Source organism: Rutidosis leptorrhynchoides, chromosome 8 (assembly GCF_046630445.1).
Source record: "Rutidosis leptorrhynchoides isolate AG116_Rl617_1_P2 chromosome 8, CSIRO_AGI_Rlap_v1, whole genome shotgun sequence".
Classification (NCBI taxonomy): Eukaryota; Viridiplantae; Streptophyta; class Magnoliopsida; order Asterales; family Asteraceae; genus Rutidosis; species Rutidosis leptorrhynchoides.
The window spans coordinates 332,180,168-332,203,084 of record NC_092340.1 but is presented as its reverse complement, the minus strand read 5'-3'; the positions used below and the strand labels follow the sequence as shown (position 1 = coordinate 332,203,084).

General features: G+C 33.7%; 1 non-coding gene across 1 annotated transcript; it reads left to right on the top strand.

The window, feature by feature from the left end:
* The first annotated feature begins 1,905 nt into the window (after positions 1 to 1,905).
* On the top strand, positions 1,906 to 2,012 carry LOC139865314 (small nucleolar RNA R71). Its single transcript, XR_011764841.1, has one exon. It is a non-coding gene; the product is annotated as a small nucleolar RNA R71 (small nucleolar RNA).
* The last annotated feature ends 20,905 nt before the right edge of the window (positions 2,013 to 22,917 follow it).

The window sequence follows — 22,917 nt, the reverse complement described above, 5'->3', positions numbered from 1 at the left end:
CAAGATTAAAGAATCGATCAAAATGAATTAGTTTGGAAATTCCACTGCACATTAAACGGGAAAAATGTTTCAGTTGTTGGTGGTTAAAGTTTATCATGGATATATATCCCTCTATCATGTATGAAAGTATAATATGTAATTATTATATAGAATACAGAAGAAGAATTTAGATGGTGGTGATGAAACACAAATAGAAAGAAAAGATAGTAGATGTAAGAGGTAAATTGATTTGGTGTTGAATTCAGTTCTACGTAACACATATATATATATGTAAAAGTAATCTAATAATTAAATATATTAATATAATAATAAATATAATTATAATATAATAATTAACTTAGTTCATGGAATGTGCACAAGCATCTTACACAGTTTAGCCACCATTTGTTTGTAAGTTAGTTACCGACACTTTTTAATGGACTGCTAAATCGTACTCCGTTGTTAAATCAGTGGTGGATAAAAAGTTCTCAGAAAAATCCTAAATTCTTAAATTAATTATATTTATTTATTTTGGTCATTATGGTAAAAAATTTGGTCACTAATTATTAAATAAAAATTACATTAATTATTTACTCCCAACCCCCAAGTAAAATATAAAAAGTTTTAAAATTTGACAAACAAGTTCTACATATATTATTATTAAGCTTAAAATTTATAAAACTCATTTTCGAATCACCGTTTATTTTAAAATTACATAAGTTTCTTTTTAACTCGTTCATGGTCAATCAATATGACAATTGAGCGTTACCGTTGTTTACTAAATAACTTCGAAATCACAAAATATATATTTAATATACTTTTTATGTATATATAGATTTATTTTAATAATAAATTTTTTTATCTCTTATATCATTCTATAATTTAAATCATATATCATATCAAACTATATTTCAAATTATTTTATATATATATGTATCTATTTATTTACAAGTAATAGTTCGTGAATCGTCGAAAATGGTCGAAGTTAAATGATGGTATGAAAACAGTTCAAATATTTTGAGACTCGACATTATAGACTTTGCTTAACGTGTTGGAAACATATAAAGATTAAGTTTAAATTTGGTCGGAAATTTTCGGGTCGTCACATTTTTGGAGCTTCGTATGCTAGACCACTCCATGTGGTGATAACATTGGCGTGTTCATTTCGGGGGTTCTTATTAGTATCGCCTGGTAAACTCCCTGGTTTTCTTTCACTAAGTAAACTAGCTAAACCACTTATTTGCTTCTCCAGATTCTGAATTGCGGCTTGTTGGTTTTTAAATTGGTGTTCGTTCTTCTCGTTTGTTTGGCTTATATTGGTGACAAGCTGGGTCTGAGATGCAATTAACTTCTCCAATAAACTCTCCATATTTGACTTTTTCTCTTCTTGTTGGGGTTTTTGATAAAAACCCGGAGTTTGTTGTTGGAACCCACTACTTGACCCTTGTTGGTAATTGGAATTTTGACCTTGAGGGTTGTAGGGGTTGTTGAAGTTTCGGTTAAATTATGCTCTTCCTTGAAATTGATTATTATTTCTTTGGCTTATGAAAGCCATTTCTTCTTTTTGAGCCATTGTTAAACCGGCATCACAATCTTTTCCTAAATGGAGACCACCACAGTATTCACAACCTACCTTCATACTATGAATTTCCTTGGTGATTTTTATCCATGTTTCGAGCAACACCGTCTATTTTCACACTTAGGGAACTAAGGTCATCATAAGCACCGGCACTTTGGACTTGAGCATTACGAGTAATTGGTCGTTCTTGATGCCACTCATGAGAATAATCGGCTTGCTTCTTGATTATCTCATAAGTCTCTTGCTCGGTTTTGTCCATGAGTGAACCTCCGGCCGCTTGATCAATGGAAATTCGGGTTGCAACATCACAACCCTTGTAAAAAATTTGAACTTGTTGGAAGGTATCCAGACCATGGTTTGGACAACCTCTTAGCATTTTGTAAAATCGATTCCATGCTTCATATAAAGTTTCCATCGGCTTTTGAAAGAATTGGGTAATTTCTTGTTGGAGTCTCGTGGACTTAGAAGCTGGAAAATATTTCTTAAGAAATTTCTCCTTCATACCATCCCAAGTTTCTATCGTAGCCTCGGCCAATGAATCTAACCAACTTCGTGCTTCCCCGTGGAGTGTCCATGGGAAAAGTCTTAAAAATATGGCATGATCAGTGTCTGGTTTAAGTTTGAATAGAAGACATATCTCTTGAAAAAGACGAATATGTTTGTTTGCATCTTCATTCGGACCACCACCAAATTGACATCTGTTGTTAATCATTTGGAGAATAGGTCCTTTTATTTTAAATTTTTCCTCACCTATGGGCGGAGTAATGGCACTACCTTGTCCGGTTCGGGTTGCTTTCATCTTGGCCGCCATTGATTGTCTTGGTACCACCTGCCTTGCCTCTCCTTCCATTTCAAAATTTGGAGGATGAACGGTTTCACTAAATTCAGAGTATCTTGGCTTGGTTGTACTTGATTCTGAATCAGAAGTTTCTTGCTTTGATGAAGATTCAAAAAGTTCAAGTACTTCTTTTGGGATCCTACCAAGCTTTCTATCAGGTTCTGTAAGCGGTGTAAGTAATGGAGAATATGAACTTCGGGTATATGGCATATGCAACCTAAAATCTGTCAATCACACTACTAACAAAACTATTAAACGCACCGATTCTACAAAATTAAAATCAAAGACTATTAATAATTTAAAATAATTAAGAAACTACTTAATCACAAATTAGTTAACAATTCTATTTTGACACAAAACTGTCCCCGGCAGCGGCGCCAAAAACTTGATGTGCAAAACGTGGTATATGAATTGTTGTATGAAATAGTATGGAAAAATACCGATTAAAGATTGTTACACACTAACGGGCAGTGTACCCGATCGTGTAGTAGTATAAATAATGGTTTAGTCCGTGTATCGTTCCAAGGACAGTTGTATTAGTCAAACTAGAATTAGAAACTATATTATGATTAACTAAGTAAATGAAACTTAAAGGTACAAGATATTATGTTTTGTGGCTATTTAACGATTTAGCCAAATCAAAGAAGATTAAAAGTAAAAACAATATTTTTGGTCTTTTAAGTTTATATAATGAAAACAAGTGCAAAGAAAACAAATAAGATAGTTTGATTAAGATCAAAGATACGAAATGTTCATCTAGATATTTTACCCTCGGTATTGGATGTAAGTTATATTGTTAAGACCCGATTGAATGAATATGTGTGTAAGTCACCTAATAGATTTACCAAGATTTCTCTTTAGTAAACACGCAAACTCGATTACAAGATCAAGGGTTCCCTTTTCTCTATAGTTCTCATGTTTGTAACCAAATAACTATGATATATATGCTAATCACCCAAATCGACTTGCCAAGAGTTCTCTTTAGCAAGTACTCAAACTAGAATTACTAAGTGGAGGGTTCCCTATCACCTAGACCTTTTCATTTGTGACTAGTTGATTAGCTAGATCAAAGACTTGAATACCAATTGTCTTTTGCGTTCGCTCTACACAATTCATCCCTATATCGTCTAATCGTTTGGATATAATTTACCCCCTTGGTCCGGTTTAGTAAACAATCAATCTAAGACAAGTTGATTGTAAATCAATATGATACATCAACAAGAGTTCTCTTTATCAACAACATATCAATTAACTAGATACAAATGATTTAACATCAATAAGCATGGTTCTTTAATTCAAGCTTTAATCTATCACACATAATACATTCAATCAATAAGTTTACATCCAATACTTTGGTTATTAATCTAGACAAACATTATAGAGTTTAGCCAACAATCATATTAACAAACAAAATAGCAATCAATTGATAAGTAGAATTCATTGTTAAGAACAAGAAATCAACCTAATAGAGAATGAATCTTGAATGGAGAAGGTGTTGAATCTTGATTCTTGGATGTTAAGCCTCTTTAAAGAGCTTGGAGTTCTCCAAAATAGCTCTTAAAATCGTCTTCTAACTCCTCTGGTTCGTATCTGATCGTATCTCCTCAATCATTCTCTTTTTAAAGTAGTTAAAGTTGGTCAAAAAGCAAAAGTAGGCTGAAACCTACTTCTGGACGGCGTCCAAGATACTGGATGGTATCCAGTTGTAAAGGCCTGGACGGCGTCCAGATTTCTGGACGGCGTCCAGATTTTTGGACGGCGTCCAGTTGTAAAGGGTTGGACGGCGTCCAGATTTCTGGACGGCGTCCAGTTGTGCTGAATTTTACTGTCTCGTTTTTTCATAATCTCCCTTCATTTGGACGGAGTCCCAATCATTTTGGACGGCGTCCAACATATCTGAAGCCTTGTTTTATCCTTTTAGAGCGTTAATTTGACCATAACTTGTATCGGGATCAACTATGATGAAATCACAACTTATAGAACGGTCATAATTGACCAAAACTCTTTATAAACCACTTTCCGATACACTTTACATACCTTTATGTATAACTTGTAGAAACCGCCTTAACTATCCTTGATTCGAGAGTATTTCACACGATATTGCGAGATATATATATGATGTATTTGAGCAATATCAGTTGCTGATGAAGATAAGCAAAGGAGGGAAACTGAAATGTCTGCATTGAGGGAGTTAGTTGATCGACAACATTTGAAAATTGAGGAACTTGAGAAAAATGTGGGAAGTCAGGGTGGAGAAATTTTGACTCTTCAGACTCAAAATTAAGAATTGACTGAGAGGTTAAACGAATGGGAGAAGAAAATAGTGATTGAAGAAGAGGAGGAGTGTAGCGACAGATGGGGTAGAAACCCACCCTGTGCCTTTCCAGCTAACCGCTTGGTGACCACTGAGTGTACCTCAGACACTGATTTTACGGCCCGCATTTCTGCCAAACTGCCAACCCTCAAATTCCAAGGGATCGCAAGGGGTAAGAGCCAATGCTTCGTCACAGGTAACACTGTGAGAACCCCCTCTACGATTAACCCGCCAAAAAGCATAGTCCGTATGAGTGCCCGGCCTGACAGCCGGCGCGCGTGACTACCTTTACGGCTAAGGTTAAACCAGCTCTGATACCATCTGTAGCGACCTGACCAAATCATGTTTGACGGCGCTGTCTACTTAGGTCCCGTTACGTGGTCATAAGTCTTTAATACAACGTTTGACCAAAAGATATGTCGCATTCATTTCAAATGTATAGATTGTTCAAAGTTTACGAGAATAGTTCCACCACAAGTTACGATACAAAGTTTTAAGTACAAATGAAACTTATGCGACACAATTTAAAAGTAGTCAAAAGACGCTCCATGTATGCATATATACTCGACATCCAATGCAAGTATCAAAATAATGAGCGGAAGCATGTATCATGTATCGTTCAAGGACCTGAGAAAAACATAGAAATCTGTCAACGAAAACGTTGGTGAAATCATAGGTTTAAGTAAGTAAGTACAAGTGAACCACAAGATTTGCATCAATGAATTAATAGTAATACATTCCAAAAGTTTGTTTCACGAGCACCCAATTATCAATGCTTAACATTTCCTTCCATTGAACCCCATCACTTAGTGCTAGAACATACACTGTTTCTCGAAAATATATTTCATTCGTAAACGGTAGCGAACCGTTTGAATGAGGGTTTGTCAAACCCATATGGATCCATACAACATAAGTTCTCGCTTACACCCGGCAAGTGTAACTAATGATAATCGAATTGAGGATTTTGTTCTAAACTCGTATGTAGAATGTTTGTTTTCCTGTACTTGTGTTCACTTAGTAAAGAAATGTTTATGTTTTCTCATCCCAAATGTAAGTTCAAAAAGAGTAAAAGTGGGACTATGATCTCACCTTGAGTGCACGAGTAGTAAAGTACTTCAACAAGTAAACGTGTGCAAAGAACAATGCTAGTCTTGACCTAAACAATAGGTTGTATCAATAACGGTAAACACGATAGGTCAAAGATGTTCAATTAGTCCTATGGCTCGTTAAGACTCGATCATAATAGCATGTGAATCAAATTGTCATGTTTCATGCAAGGTACAAGTATAAAAACATGTTAGAACGATTGCACAAATATTTGGTTAAGTTTGATTAAAAGTCAAACTTTGGTCGATCAAAGTCAACGAAAGTCAACACGTTCGGGTCGGGTTCCGAACTATTTTTCTGAGGTTTTTATTCATATATAAGCATGTTAGAACAAGTCTCATATGAATCGGAGGTCCGTAGTATGCCAAACATTTTTCGTATTTTGGACATGGAGGTCAGAACCTGACCACGGCATATGCCGCGCCGCGGCCAGAGGTGTCGCGCCGCGACATTAGGCGTGGCCTGGTACCTGGTCAGTTTCAAATGTTCAAGTCTTGGTCAAAACTTCAAACAACCATAAAACGCAAACCGTAAACAACTAGAAGGCGTATCTTATACCGTTGGAAAGCTCTTTTGACAAGGAACACAACTAAACATGTATCATCAATCAAAAACATCATTTTCAACAACCGATTTCTCGTCAAGTGATCAATAAAAGTCTATTTTCAAATTTTCAAGTTCATCAAATGCATTTTGAGTTTCGGGAATCCAATTCTCACATATGATATGCCGTTTTGAAGGTAATGAGGCATACATTACAACTAAACACTAACAATTAACATTCCATGGCATTCAAGCATCCAAAAATTCATGTCAAGAACCATCAAATGTAGTGACCCGAACTTTTCCATGTTTATATATATTAATTGAGATTGATATTTATATGATTAAATGTTTCCAACATGTTAAGCAATCAAACTTGTTAAGACTTGATTAATTGAAATATGTTTCATATAGACAATTGACCACCCAAGTTGACCGGTGATTCACGAACGTTAAAACTTGTAAAAACTATATGATGACATATATATGGATATATATATAGTTAACATGATACTATGATAAGTAAACATATCATTAAGTATATTAACAATGAACTACATATGTAAAAACAAGACTACTAACTTAATGATTTTTAAACGAGACATATATGTAACGATTATCGTTGTAAAGACGTTTAATGTATATATATCATATTAAGAGATATTCATACATGATAATATCATGATAATATAATAATTTAAAATCTCATTTGATATTATAAACATTGGGTTAACAACATTTAACAAGATCGTTAACCTAAAGGTTTCAAAACAACACTTACATGTAACGACTAACGATGACTTAACGACTCAGTTAAAATGTATATACATGTAGTGTTTTAATATGTATTTATACACTTTTGAAAGACTTCAATACACTTATCAAAATACTTCTATTTAACAAAAATGCTTACAATTACATCCTCGTTCAGTTTCATCAACAATTCTACTCGTATGCACCCGTATTCGTACTCGTACAATACATAGCTTTTAGATGTATGTACTATTGGTATATACACTCCAATGATCAGCTCTTAGCAGCCCATGTGAGTCACCTAACACATGTGGGAACCATCATTTGGCAACTAGCATGAAATATCTCATAAAATTACAAAAATATGAGTAATCATTCATGACTTATTTACATGAAAACAAAATTACATATCCTTTATATCTAATCCATACACCAACGACCAAAAACACCTACAAACACTTTCATTCTTCAATTTTCTTCATCTAATTGATCTCTCTCAAGTTCTATCTTCAAGTTCTAAGTGTTCTTCATAAATTCCAAAAGTTCTAGTTTCATAAAATCAAGAATACTTTCAAGTTTGCTAGCTCACTTCCAATCTTGTAAGGTGATCATCCAACCTCAAGAAATCTTTGTTTCTTACAGTAGGTTATCATTCTAATACAAGGTAATAATCATATTCAAACTTTGGTTCAATTTCTATAACTATAACAATCTTATTTCAAGTGATGATCTTACTTGAACTTGTTTTCGTGTCATGATTCTGCTTCAAGAACTTCGAGCCATCCAAGGATCCATTGAAGCTAGATCTATTTTTCTCTTTTCCAGTAGGTTTATCCAAGGAACTTAAGGTAGTAATGATGTTCATAACATCATTCGATTCATACATATAAAGCTATCTTATTCGAAGGTTTAAACTTGTAATCACTATAACATAGTTTAGTTAATTCTAAACTTGTTCGCAAACAAAAGTTAATCCTTCTAACTTGACTTTTAAAATCAACTAAACACATGTTCTATATCTATATTATATGCTAACTTAATGATTTAAAACCTGGAAACACGAAAAACACCGTAAAACCGGATTTACGCCGTCGTAGTAACACCGCGGGCTGTTTTGGGTTAGTTAATTAAAAACTATGATAAACTTTGATTTAAAAGTTGTTATTCTGAGAAAATGATTTTTATTATGAACATGAAACTATATCCAAAAATTATGGTTAAACTCAAAGTGGAAGTATGTTTTCTAAAATGGTCATCTAGACGTCGTTCTTTCGACTGAAATGACTACCTTTACAAAAATGACTTGTAACTTATTTTTCCGACTATAAACCTATACTTTTCTGTTTAGATTCATAAAATAGAGTTCAATATGAAACCATAGCAATTTGATTCACTCAAAACGGATTTAAAATGAAGAAGTTATGGGTAAAACAAGATTGGATAATTTTTCTCATTTTAGCTACGTGAAAATTGGTAACAAATCTATTCCAACCATAACTTAATCAACTTGTATTGTATATTATGTAATCTTGAGATACCATAGACACGTATACAATGTTTCGACCTATCATGTCGACACATCTATATATATTTCGGAACAACCATAGACACTCTATATGTGAATGTTGGAGTTAGCTATACAGGGTTGAGGTTGATTCCAAAATATATATAGTTTGAGTTGTGATCAATACTGAGATACGTATACACTGGGTCGTGGATTGATTCAAGATAATATTTATCGATTTATTTCTATACATCTAACTGTGGACAACTAGTTGTAGGTTACTAACGAGGACAGCTGACTTAATAAACTTAAAACATCAAAATATATTAAAAGTGTTGTAAATATATTTTGAACATACTTTGATATATATGTATATATTGTTATAGGTTCGTGAATCAACCAGTGGCCAAGTCTTACTTCCCGACGAAGTAAAAATATGTGAAAGTGAGTTATAGTCCCACTTTTAAAATCTAATATTTTTGGGATGAGAATACATGCAGGTTTTATAAATGATTTACAAAATAGACACAAGTACGTGAAACTACATTCTATGGTTGAATTATCGAAATTGAATATGCCCCTTTTTATTAAGTCTGGTAATCTAAGAATTAGGGAACAGACACCCTAATTGACGCGAATCCTAAAGATAGATCTATTGGGCTTAACAAACCCCATCCAAAGTACCGGATGCTTTAGTACTTCGAAATTTATATCATATCCGAAGGGTGTCCCGGAATGATGGGGATATTCTTATATATGCATCTTGTTAATGTCGGTTACCAGGTGTTCACCATATGAATGATTTTTATCTCTATGTATGGGATGTGTATTGAAATATGAAATCTTGTGGTCTATTATTATGATTTGATATATATAGGTTAAACCTATAACTCACCAACATTTTTGTTGACGTTTTAAGCATGTTTATTCTCAGGTGATTATTAAGAGCTTCCGCTGTCGCATACTTAAATAAGGACGAGATTTGGAGTCCATGCTTGTATGATATTGTGTAAAAACTGCATTCAAGAAACTTATTTTGTTGTAACATATTTGTATTGTAAACCATTATGTAATGGTCGTGTGTAAACAGGATATTTTAGATTATCATTATTTGATAATCTACGTAAAGCTTTTTAAACCTTTATTGATGAAATAAAGGTTATGGTTTGTTTTAAAAATGAATGCAGTCTTTGAAAAACGTCTCATATAGAGGTCAAAACCTCGCAACGAAATCAATTAATATGGAACGTTTTTTATCAATAAGAACGGGACATTTCATCAAACCCTAGTCAAACATCTTAAAATCAATAATCATGCTTTTGAAGTTTTCTTAATCAACCTACACATCAAATTGAAGCTAGTGATACTAGGAACACAATTAAAACATGAACTTTTAACATCTAACAACATATGATCATCCAAAATTCAAGAACAACACACCAAAATTCAAGTTCATGCTAGTTATACTAAAACAACGAGATCGAGCATACCAATTACATACACGGCATCACAATGAGCCATAGACACTAACTAACACCATTTCAAGCCAAAAACACGAATTTAGAGAAATCTAGAGTTTTAGAAATGTTACCCAAACGAGATGAAGTTGGTACCAAAATGAAGAGGATGAAGAGAGGATCACGAATATGTAATTTATTTTGTTGTAAGCCTCCTAGATCGGATTTAGATGATGATTGAATGAATTTGGAAATGGTGTGTGTGTTCTTGCTAGAGAGAAAGAGAGAGAGATGGAGGTGATAATGAATGAGTGAAAGGGGTTTGACCCTTTGACCTAGTCAAGGGTTTGATCCCTTGTCAAGTTTAGTCCCTCAACTTTCGTTCGGGTGCGTGAATTACCTAAACGAGATAATTTAAAACGCGTATCAACGGAAGATGTTATAAACATATAACGGAGTTTAAATTAGTATAACGGAAAAGTAGACGGAAAAAGGCGGGATGTTACATTACCTACTTGATGTTATGCGAGGTGTATATAAAATAGTTATTAATTTTAGCAGTAAACACTATTAAATACGATACAATTTTACACAAGATATTTATTTATTTATAGAATGGATATACTTAAACCTTGCTACAACACTTATAGGCAGTGTACCTAATCGTACAGTAGTGTAGTTTTTAGTAAGTCCGGTTCGTTCCACAGGGAAATCTTTAAACAAAGCTCAACGCTATATTAGTTTACTTTTATAAAAATACAAATATATATATAAGTAATATTATTATTATAAAGGGGGGTTTTTACCGTTTAATGACCGGTTTGTCGATTTTAAAACTTTAGTCGCAGTTAAAACCTAATGTAAAATATTAAATAAATAAAAGACTTAATTTAAAGCGTAAAGTAAATAACGATAATGAAATTGCGAATAATAAAAGTGCGATAAAATAAAATTGCGATAATTAAAAAGTACGATAATTAAAAGTGCGATTAAATAAAAATAAATAAAAGTGCGATAATTAGAAGTGCAATTAAATATAAAATAAAGGAAATTAAATATGAAATAAAAGAATTATGCTTATTTAAACTTCCGTAATCATGATGTTTGACGTGTTGATTTTAGTTTTATGCCCATGGGTTAATTGTCCTTTGTCCTGGATTATTTAATATGTCCGTCTGGTTTTTGTCCATAACAGTCCATCAGTCATAAATATAAAGTGCGAGTGTCCTCGTCAAATTATTATTATACCCGAAGTTAAATATTCTAACTAATTGGGGATTCGAATTGTAACAAGGTTTTAATACTTTGTTTAATGAATACACCAGGTTATCGACTGCGTGTAAACCAAGGTTTTACTACTTTGTTAGCAATTACACCAATTACCCTTGAATGTAATTTCACCCCTGTTTTAATTATTCTAGTGGCTATTAATCCATTCCCGTGTCCGGTTAAATGAACGATTATTCATACATATAAATACCCCGCCCATCGTGTCCGATCGAGTGTATATGGTAATTTATAGGGACGCCCAATTGTAAATCTTTATATTAACATTAACAAACTATCATTTAGTTAAACAAATATAAAGCCCATTAATAGCCCATAGTCTAATTTCCACAAGTGTCGTTTTTTTTTCCAAACCCCAATTATGGTACAAAGCCCAATTACCCAATTTTAGTAATTAGCCCAACATCATGATTACTTCGTTTTAAATAAGCATAATAATAACTTAGCTACGAGACATTAATATAAAAAGGTTGAACATAACTTACAATGATTAAAAATAGCGTAGCGTTACACGGACAGAATTTCGACTTACACCCTTACAATATTCGCTAACATACCCTTATTATTAGAATTATAATTAAAATTAAAATTAAAATTAAAATTAAAATATAAATATAAATATATACGATATAGATAGAGAGATGGATATATTTGGTGGTTTTTTCGATCAGAATTCGTTTGCTTTTATAGGAAGTTTCTGAAATTGGGGCTCCGCGACTCGCGGCCCTTTTGGCCTTCAAACTCCGCGAGTCGCGGAGATTGAAATTACAGCTCACATCTTTTGGAGTCTTTCTTGCCGACGGATTTTATATATAAATATAAAATATAAATAATTAATATAATTATTTATATATTATATTATATTCTTGTGCATAGTAGACTTGTAATTTTTAGTCCGTTGCGTCAAGCGTTGAGAGTTGACTCTGGTCCCGGTTCCGGATTTTCGAACGTCCTTGCGTACAATTTTATATTTTGTATTTTGCGTTTTGAATCTTGTACTCTTGTAATTTCGAGACGTTTCTTATCAATAATTGGAACCTCTTTGATTGTCTTTTGTACTTTTGAGCTTTTTGGTCGTTTGCGTCTTCAATTCGTCGAATCTGTCTTTTGTCTTCACCTTTTATTATTTAAACGAATATCACTTGTAAATAGAACAATTGCAACTAAAAGCTTGTCTTTCTTGAGGAATAATGCTATGAAATATATGTTCGTTTTTAGCATTATCAAATATTCCCACACTTGAGCGTTGCTTGTCCTCAAGCAATATTGTCTTGAAATACTAGAATCACTTCTTTATTCTTCACACTTTGTACATCAGTGATTTCTATACGGCGGTATAAACAATGGTAGTAACGATATGGTTTACAGTCCCACATGACTATAAAAATTTAGATCCATTAAGGAAATTGGATCTTTATGAAAACATTTAGTCTTTTGAAATCTAGTTTTTACCCTAGATAAGTTTTCCGGAATAACCCTTTACCGGTGTTTGAAAAATATTTTTGTGGGTTTGGTGGGTTTCAGATTTGAAAATTTTAGCTCAAAACTTGCGGTTTTGTGTCACCCACTTGCTAACCTTGTATTTGGAAAGCAACACGTCTAGTTTACTTGTTCCGTATATTACCTTTCGGCAAACTACCGTCCGGTTGTAAAGGAAAGCGTTGAACAAGCAACTGTTAAGGCAATGTCCCGTGACATGCTTTTGATTATGGTATATAACGTGTCGGACGCAATTACTATCCTTGGTAGGAGCAATAGTAAAGCTCACCCTTATAATTTTTCGGTCTGGCACAAGGTCCTGTCTTTGACCACTATGCAACCACCGTTCTTACGGTCGACACCCGATTTAGTTCAGGTGACCTAATGAATTCCATGTGAATTCCTAGGATTTTACGTTCAATGGTAATGAACGCATTGAAAATAGGGTTTTCAGAAAACAAATCGGTTTGTAATTTTGATCAAAATATTTTCTCGTTTAAGCTCGAGTTTAGATATCATCGAATTCCATGAGTTTGTAATTCTCAATCTTTAAGGTCAATCTCTAGGATTGAGTAATATCAGTCTTAAAAGCTGATTTTTAATTTTTAAGGAGATTATCCTTTCTGGGGATCTGATTCATTAGTCTTATCCAGCTAATTTGCATGGTGCCCCCCCATTGTACGAGATAAATCCTTCTCATGGTTAGGATAAATCTGACCACTTGGCGACCCTGTTTAATGCTGAGGTCCGTGGATTTCCTGCTGATTTTAGTGATGACTTTTCTAGACTTTTCGTCAACCTACAGCTGGTCTGGACGACAACTTCTTGACCTAAATCAAGAAGCGCGTGTCTTTTTCGGAAGACTTTACTTCCTTTTAGTGATGGAATCGATTCATCGTGTAGATCCATCTCTTCTTTTCTTTCATTGGGTAAAAACAGTTTAGTTTAGTCCAAAGCAAAAGTATTTTCAGTTATTTGTTACAGATATATGTGACATATGTTTAAGATAACTTGGTAAATTTTCCCACACTTGGCTTTTATTTTCCTTTTTATCGTCCTCTATTCCATTTTAAATGAATTTTGACATTTTAGTTTGTTTCTTAATTTATGTCCTTTCCGAGGTAACAATAATTTCGGTGTTAAAACCTAGTTTTATCGTTCATAAATATGTATAAACATGATTTGAATTCATTTAATTGAAAATTTTGAAAAATTTTACTAGAATTGGGTAGTCAGTATATAAGACTAGGGCTGTTCTTTTTTATCAGAGAGCACTAGATTCTAATACAACTACTGCTTTACTAGTATTTTTAATGGTAACCAAGTGTTTAAGATAAAAATTTTTAAAATCCGAAAGAATTTAACCCCTTCCCACACTTAAGATCTTGCAATGCCCTCATTTGCAAGAAATCAGTAACAATTTAAATTATTGAGGGTGATTAGTGTGAAAATGATTAAATTTTACCAAAGTTTCCAAATATATTGGCGTTTGTTTGCTGAATGATAAATGGTGCACATCATTTGTTCATTCCGTCTTGTTGTTATTTCACATATATTTTGCATCTTGTCGTCAAAATTAGTTGCTTTTGCTGAACTTAATGCCAGTCTTTGAAAATGCGTTGTTTTACCCTGTTGTGTACATAAGATAAACTGCAAACATATATACATATTTTTGAAGTTTGGTATATTACCCCACATTCAAAAATTATTAAAATCTAAGAATAAAAGTTAGACAATTATAAAAATGATTACAATATTAACAAAAGTATTAAACGTATCAATAATTACAAATTACAAAATAAAATAAAAAATGATAAGTAAACTAAGGATGATATTGGTACCAATAGGGGTTCCAGGCATAACCATAAGTGCTATAGAATGCTTCGGCAGGGTCATACGTAGGATATGGTGGCTGCATCTCTATAGACCAAGGAGGGAAGATGGGTTTCGGTGTAGGAATATAGTTTCTACCTATATGTTGGCAATGAGCTATGATCTGGTTCTGATGAACTTGCCAATCTTCAAATGCTCTCTGTCTAGCATTTTCGTATTCCTGAGAAGCTATAAACCTATGCATTTCTTGCATCTCATTCCCCCCTCCTACATTACCTTGCTGCTGGTTTCTCTCCACCTGTGGATGTCTACCATGGTATCGTACTGCGGCGTTATTTCGCCTCTTCAAAACTTTCGCACCATGGTATACATTTAAACCTATAGTATCGCAGGGTTCCGGCTCTTCTAGTAATAATCCCCCCCGACTTATATCCACACCGAGATATTCACCAATCAAAGTAATAAAAATACCACCTCCTATTATGCTATGTGGTCGCATCCCCCGAACCATAGCTGATAAATAATAACCCACACAATATGGTATACTTACAGCGCTTTGTGGGTCTCGAATACACATATGGTAAAACAAATCCTGTTCATTTACTTTTTCTTTGTTCTTACCCCTTTGTGTAATCGAATTAGCTAAAAACCTATGTATCACTCTTAATTCGGCTCTATCTATATCCAAATAAGAGTAATTTCCCCCTTTGAAACGGTGATGGCTTGTCATTTGACTCCACACACCGTGTGTATCAAAATTTTCATCTATCTTTCTACCGTTTAGTATCAATCCTCTACAATCGGCAGACGCTAACTACTCAGGCGTATATATACGTAAAGCCTGAGCCATGTCCAGTAAAGACATGTGGCGCATCGAACCGCCTAACAAAAATCTAATAAAAGAACGATCGGTTAAACTAGCTACCCGATCATTCAACTCTATACTACATAACAATTCTTCACACCATACTTTATATACAGGTCTACGTATGGTGAATAAACATATCCAGTCATTAAAAGAAGAATTACCATACCTCTGTACAAGTAATTCCCTAATTGGCCCGGCCAATTCTACAGCTTCTAAGGGTCCCCATTCTATGACCCTCGGTATCTCAACAACCTTAGAATGAAGAGTATGCAAACCCCGTTGATATTTTGGATAATCTATCCAAAGTCTGTCAAATCTCAGGTTCGGGTGCAACTCTTCCAAGTGCATATCGGAAAAGGTCATGACTGGATGAGGTATATCCTGCTTGTAGTAGTTATCCACCTCCTGTTGTTCCAAATTCTCAGCAGGAGCATTGCGGGCTTGGGATGAAGATTCACCCCTTTCATTCTGCAAAACACATCAAACACAATTTTTGTGCATCCAAATATGCATTAGTGTCAGCAAAATCATCAATTAAAATAATTACAATGACATTATCAATTTATATCAAACTTAAGCTCATTTTCACATTTTTATCAAATCTACACTTTTTCAAATAAGCATATACGAAAATGTTCGCCAAGTTCATAAGCATTCAACTCAAATAACATGTCAAAATAATCATTACTAGCAATTAAACAAGTCTCAAATGGCATTATCTTTCAAAAATCAAGTTCATGAATTTTAGACTTGAAAAAGTCCACTTTAATTCTCAAAATCATGTTTAGGCTCAAAGTTTGGATCATTTAACTACCTAAACATGTTACACTACTTAATTTAGCAACAATTCATGACAAAAATCGGCCATAACCTGTTTATATCAAAAAGCCCCAAATTTGCTCAAGAACACAAACCCTAGATTATTCAAAATTTGAAGTTTAAGGCTTCTAATCATGTTAAACAGCATCAATCTAGGTTATACAAGCATAATACATAAACAATTTAAGCCTAATTACACTAAAAAGTATCAAAATCAAATTGGGGAAAAATTTGCTCAAGAACATCAAATTTCGAATTAAATGGTGTTTAGGTGTAGAAATTTACCGTTTTTCTTGAGTAATTCTTAGATAGCATCCTTCTCAACACGATTTTAGCAAAAGATTTGGTGATTAACGGTTAAAAATTGTGATTTTGGGGGGTTTTTTTCGTGTTTTTCGGGTGCAGTTTTTCGAGCTGTATTTTTGGGTTGAGGAGTATGAAACTGATCAGTTTGCAGCTCTTATTTTTTTTCTGTAATCCGGCTCCTCCGCGAGTCGCGGGGATTAACCCTCCAAACTCCGCGACTCGCGGAGTTTGGTATATTTTTTTTTTTTTTTTTTTTATAATCATTAACTTATTAAAACAATTAAGTAATTAATTTTAAAATTTTGTTTCCCTTGTTATTTAGGACGAGGTCGTTTCGGATCGATGTCCTAGTCCGTCCCTCGACAAAATTTTAAAATTTGTCTTTTTGTAGCGATTGTTTTAAAAGCTAAGATTTTTGGGTTTTTTCAATGTTTTTGGCATACTTTAAATTAATAAGATTAAAAATAATGATAATAAAAGTTCTCGTCCCTCCCTTGGGTAAAGCAATTTCGGTTCAAAGACCTAGTCTTCAACTTACGACGAATTTTAAAAATCATATTCTTAACTTAATGAGATAAAGTAAATTTTTGTTTTTAAATTCACACAACTTAAATATAAAATTCAAAATTAATATTAAAAATTCACACCAAACTTTAAATTTTAAAATGCATAAAATTAAAAATTTATATTTTAAAGATTAAAAATTCACACCAAACTTAATTTAAGAATTTATAAATTCATATCAAACTTATATTAATTTTTCAAATATTTACAATTTTAAATATATTGTTTTTACAAAGTTTACAATATTAATTTAAGATTTAAATATTAATTTAAAAAATATGGTAAAAATAAAATTAAAAATCTTTTTGTCTTTTTATCCCACTTTAATCAATCAAATATTATCAAAAATATGCGCCCCTCTTTTCGGTAAAGTAATTTCGGTTCCAAGACCTAATTTAACTCATGACGAATTTTTGAAATATTTTATGTTGATTGATTAAAGATATTTATACCTTAAGAATAAACGTTAAATTTCGCAGTGATGTAATAAATTTTTGAATGATATCAATAATTTCGGTCGCCAAACCTAATTTTATTCAATACCAATTTAATACTTTTTAGCGAACAAATTAGCGTTTATTATCAAAAGGATAAAAATAAAAATAAAAACTGTACAGACATACCTGTGAAATAGATTTCTTAGTTATATGATCTATCCCATTCATAAGATAGTCGGTTTAATTGGTTTTCCATGGCTGCATAGGCGTAACCTCGAGCATTCAGTGTCTTTTCTTCTAAACATATGAACGGTCCGTCTCTGCATAAAGTAACAAATTCGGTATTTGAATAGGTTTGATTATTTGAACATTTACCTCCATGTGACCATTTTCCGCATTTGTGACATCGTTCTAGGTGTCGTGCTCTTCTTTTTGCTGCGGATTTTGATTTTCCTTTACCAAATTGTAACTTATTATCTTCGCATCTGGATTCTTTTCTAACTCCGTCCATTCTTTCTCTTATTACTGATACTATTTCACTCGGTAGTATGTCATTATTACGTTTAGTGATCAAAGCGTGTAGCATTAGACCATGGTTTAGTTCACAGGCAGTCTTCATTTTGTAAAAACCTAAAAAAAATAAAAATTCAGAATGGGGGGAGAAGACTAGTTCTCTAGGGTCTGCTAGGGAAAGACCATACGTGTTCCATTTTCGAGAACTACACGAAAACAGACAATCTAACTCTAACAGAAATACATATTATCCTTTAAAGACTTGATTCTCCCCACACTTAGTTAGCTGTGGTGTCGAAATTGTGATTAACTTCGTTGTCGACTTCCATCGGACCATGTATGTAATGTTTAACTCTGTGACCATTAACTTTAAATTCAATCCCATTTGAATTTATCAATTCTATCGTTCCGTATGGGAAAATTCTTTTGACTATGAATGGTCCAGACCATCTTGATTTCAATTTTCCAGGAAATAGCTTGAATCGTGAATTGAAAAGAAGAACTCTGTCTCCTTCATTAAATTCTTTTGAACTTCTGATTCTTTTGTCATGCCATTTCTTCGTTCTTTCTTTATAGATTAACGAATTTTCGTATGCTTCATGTCTTAATTCTTCTAATTCGTTTAGTTGACTTAATCGTAGACGTCCGGCTTCATGTAAATCAAGATTACATGTCTTCAAAGCCCAAAATGCTTTGTTTTCAATTTCTACTGGAAGATGACATGCTTTTCCATAAACAAGTCTAAAAGGTGTGGTTCCAATTGGAGTTTTGTAGGCTGTTCTAAAAGCCCAGAGTGCATCCTCCAATTTAATGGACCATTCCTTCGGATTTGATCCTACGGTTTTCTCTAGAATACGTTTTAAAGCTCGGTTGGTATTTTCAACTTGTCCACTTGTTTGTGGATGATATGCGGTGGAGATTTTATGAGTTACTCCATATCTTTTAAGAACTTTCTCAAGTTGATTATTACAGAAATGAGTACCCCGATCACTTATTAAAGCTTTCGGTGTTCCAAACCTTGCAAAAAGACGTTTTAAAAAGTTGACTACTACTCGTGCATCGTTAGTTGGGAGAGCTTGTGCTTCCGCCCATTTAGATACATAATCAATGGCTACGAGTATATATAGATTATTATGAGATTTTGGAAATGGACCCATAAAGTCAATACCCCAAATGTCAAATACTTCACATACTTGGATGACATTTTGTGGCATTTCATCACGTTGACTTATTTTTCCGGCCCTTTGACATGCATCACAGGATTTGCAAAGAAGGTGTGCGTCTTTGTAAATTGTAGGCCAATAGAATCCAGCTTCATAAACTTTTCTTGCTGTTAGTTGAGGCCCATAATGCCCTCCTGTTGGTCCTGTGTGACAATGGTTTAAAATTTTACTAGCTTCATCTCCAAATACACATCGGCGTATTATTCCATCGGGACAACTTTTAAACAGATGTGGATCTTCCCAGAAATAGTGTTTTATATCACTGAAGAATTTCTTTCGTCTTTGGTACGATAATCCTTTTTCAAGGAATCCACAAACTAAGTAGTTTGCATAGTCTGCAAACCATGGGATTTCTTTATAATCTATCTTCAATAGATATTCATCAGGAAAGTTGTCTTGTATGGCTGATTCATTTAGAACTTCTAATTCGGGATTTTCAAGACGAGAAAGATGATCAGCGGCGAGATTTTCTGCTCCTCTTTTATCTCGGATTTCAATATCAAACTCTTGTAAGAGTAAGATCCAACGGATTAATCTTGGTTTAGCATCTTGTTTTGAAAATAGGTATCTAAGAGCAGAATGGTCGGTATAGACCACCGTTTTTGCTAGAACGAGATATGATCGAAATTTGTCAAAAGCAAAGACAATAGCAAGGAGTTCTTTTTCAGTAGTTGTATAGTTTGTTTGTGCTCCTTGTAATGTCTTACTAGCATAATATATAGGTTGAAATCGTTTTTCAATCCTTTGTCCTAAAACGGCTCCCATTGCAAAATCACTTGCATCGCACATTAGTTCAAATGGTAGATTCCAATTTGGTGTTATCATGATCGGTGCATTAGTGAGTTTTTCTTTAAGAATATTAAAAGATTTGATACATTCATCTGAAAAGATGAATGGCGCATCCTTTTCTAGGAGTTTATTCATAGGAGTGGCAATTTTAGAAAAATCTTTTATGAAACGTCGGTAAAAACCGGCATGCCCTAGAAAACTCCTAACTCCTCTAACATTTGTGGGATGTGGAAGTTTAGCAATTACATCTACTTTAGCTCTATCCACTTCAATTTCTTCTTTTGAAATTTTATGTCCAAGAACGATGCCTTCTTTAACCATGAAATGGCATTTCTCCTAATTAAGTACTAGATTTGATTTTTCGCATCTAATTAGCATTCGTTCCAGATTAACTAGACATGATTTAAATGTATCACCAAAGACTGAAAAGTCATCCATGAATACTTCCATGCATTCTTCTATCAGGTCGTGAAAAATCGCCATCATGCACCTTTGAAAGGTTGCAGGGGCGTTACAAAGTCCAAATGGCATGCGTTTGTAAGCAAAAGTACCATAAGGGCACGTGAATGTGGTTTTCTCTTGATCTTCGGGTGCTATTGGAATTTGAAAATATCCGGAAAATCCATCTAGAAAACAATAGTAGCTATTTCCGGCTAATCTTTCCAACATTTGATCTATGAAAGGTAAGGGAAAGTGATCTTTTCTGGTGGCGTCATTTAATTTTCTATAATCAATACATACACGCCATCCTGTTACAGTCCTAGTAGGAATAAGCTCATTTTTCTCATTTGTAATGACAGTCATGCCACCCTTCTTAGGTACGCATTGAACTGGGCTTACCCATGGACTATCAGAGATTGGATAAATTAGACCTGCGTCTAGCAGTTTAATAATCTCTTTCTTAACTACATCTTGCATATTAGGATTTAGTCTTCGTTGGCGTTGCACATACGTTTTATGACCTTCTTCCATAAGGATTTTATGTGTGCAATACGAAGGACTTATTCCTTTAATATCATGAATCTTCCATGCAATGGCTGGTTTATGAGCTTTCAACACAGAAATGAGTTGTGATTTCTCATTTTCAGTAAGAGAAGACGATATTATTACAGGTAATTCAGATTCACCATGTAAATAAGCGTATTCCAAATGGTTTGGAAGTGGCTTTAACTCTAATTTCGGAGGTTCTTCTATCGATGATTTATATCGATATCTGTCTTCTTCTTTTAGCATTTGAATTTCTTCTGTTGTTGGTTCATATCCATTAGCTATTAGTGTAGCTAACATTTCAGCTTCATCAATTGGTTCATTACCTTCTCCTAAAGAACATTCTCCTGTTCCTTGTAATTCTGGAAATTCTTCTAATAATTCTGCATGTGCATCTATAGTTTGAATATAATAACATGTATCATCTGCAGATTGTGGTTGTTGCATTGCTCTATCAACTGAAAAGGTAACACTCTCATCCTCTATACTTAGGGTCAGTTTCTTACCGAACACGTCTATCATTGCTTTAGCCGTGTTTAAGAATGGTCTTCCTAATATGAGAGGAACTTGAGAATCTTCTTCCATGTCCAAAACAACAAAATCTACTGGAAATACTAAAGTACCAACTTTAACTAGCATGTTCTCCATTATCCCTCTAGGATATTTTATTGATCTATCGGCTAGTTGTATACTTATTCTTGTTGGTTTTAATTCTCCAAGGTCTAGTTTAGCGTATAGTGAATACGGCATTAAATTTATACTAGCACCTAAATCTGCCAATGCTTCTATTGAACTAAGACTAACCAGAAAACATGGAATTGTGAAACTTCCTGGATCGGAGAGTTTTTCGGGTATCTTATTCAACAGCACTGCTGAACAATTTGCATTCATAGTGACAGCCGAGAGTTCTTCCATTTTCTTTCTATTTGAGATTAGATCTTTCAAGAATTTAGCATATCTTGGCATTCCTGAAATCACATCAATAAAAGGAAGATTTACATTTATCTGTTTAAACATATCCAAAAATTTGGATTGCTCGGCTTCAAGTTTCTCTTTCTTCATTTTACTCGGGTAAGGAAGTGGTGGTTGGTATGGTTTAACATAAGGTTTATCCTTAACTGTGTTATTTTCATTAACCTTTTCAACTACCGGTTCTTTTTCCTTATCTTGATCAGGTTGTGGTTCTTGTGGAGTAGGAATAGTTTCATCAGAAGTTACAGGTATTTCAGGTGGTTTAAGTGTTGTACCACTTCTTGTGGTAATGGCTTTAGCTGTTTCATTCCAGGGATTAGCATTTGTATCACTAGGTAGACTTCCCGGTTTTCTTTCACCTATTAACCTTGCTAGGCTACTTACTTCTTGTTCCAGATTTTGAATAGAAGCTTGTTGATTTCTAAATGCTTGAGCATTTTGTTCATTGGTTTGTTTTTGAGATGTGAAAAACTGCGTTTGAGTTTCAACTAGCTTCGTCATCATATCTTCTAAATTCGGCTTTTTATCATCGGTTTGTTGTGGTGGTTTGTTTTGAAAATTAGGTCTTTGCTGATTGTAAGTATTATTGGATACTTGTTTATTGCTAGGACCTTGTTGGTTGTTGTATGGAATATTTCGGTTATAATTCTGGTTTTGATTGTAAATTGGTCTTGGCGGTTGATAATTATTCTGATAATTATTTCCAGGCCTTTGGTTTATGTATGAAATATTCTCTCTTTGTTCCATTGTTAATTCAATACTGAGA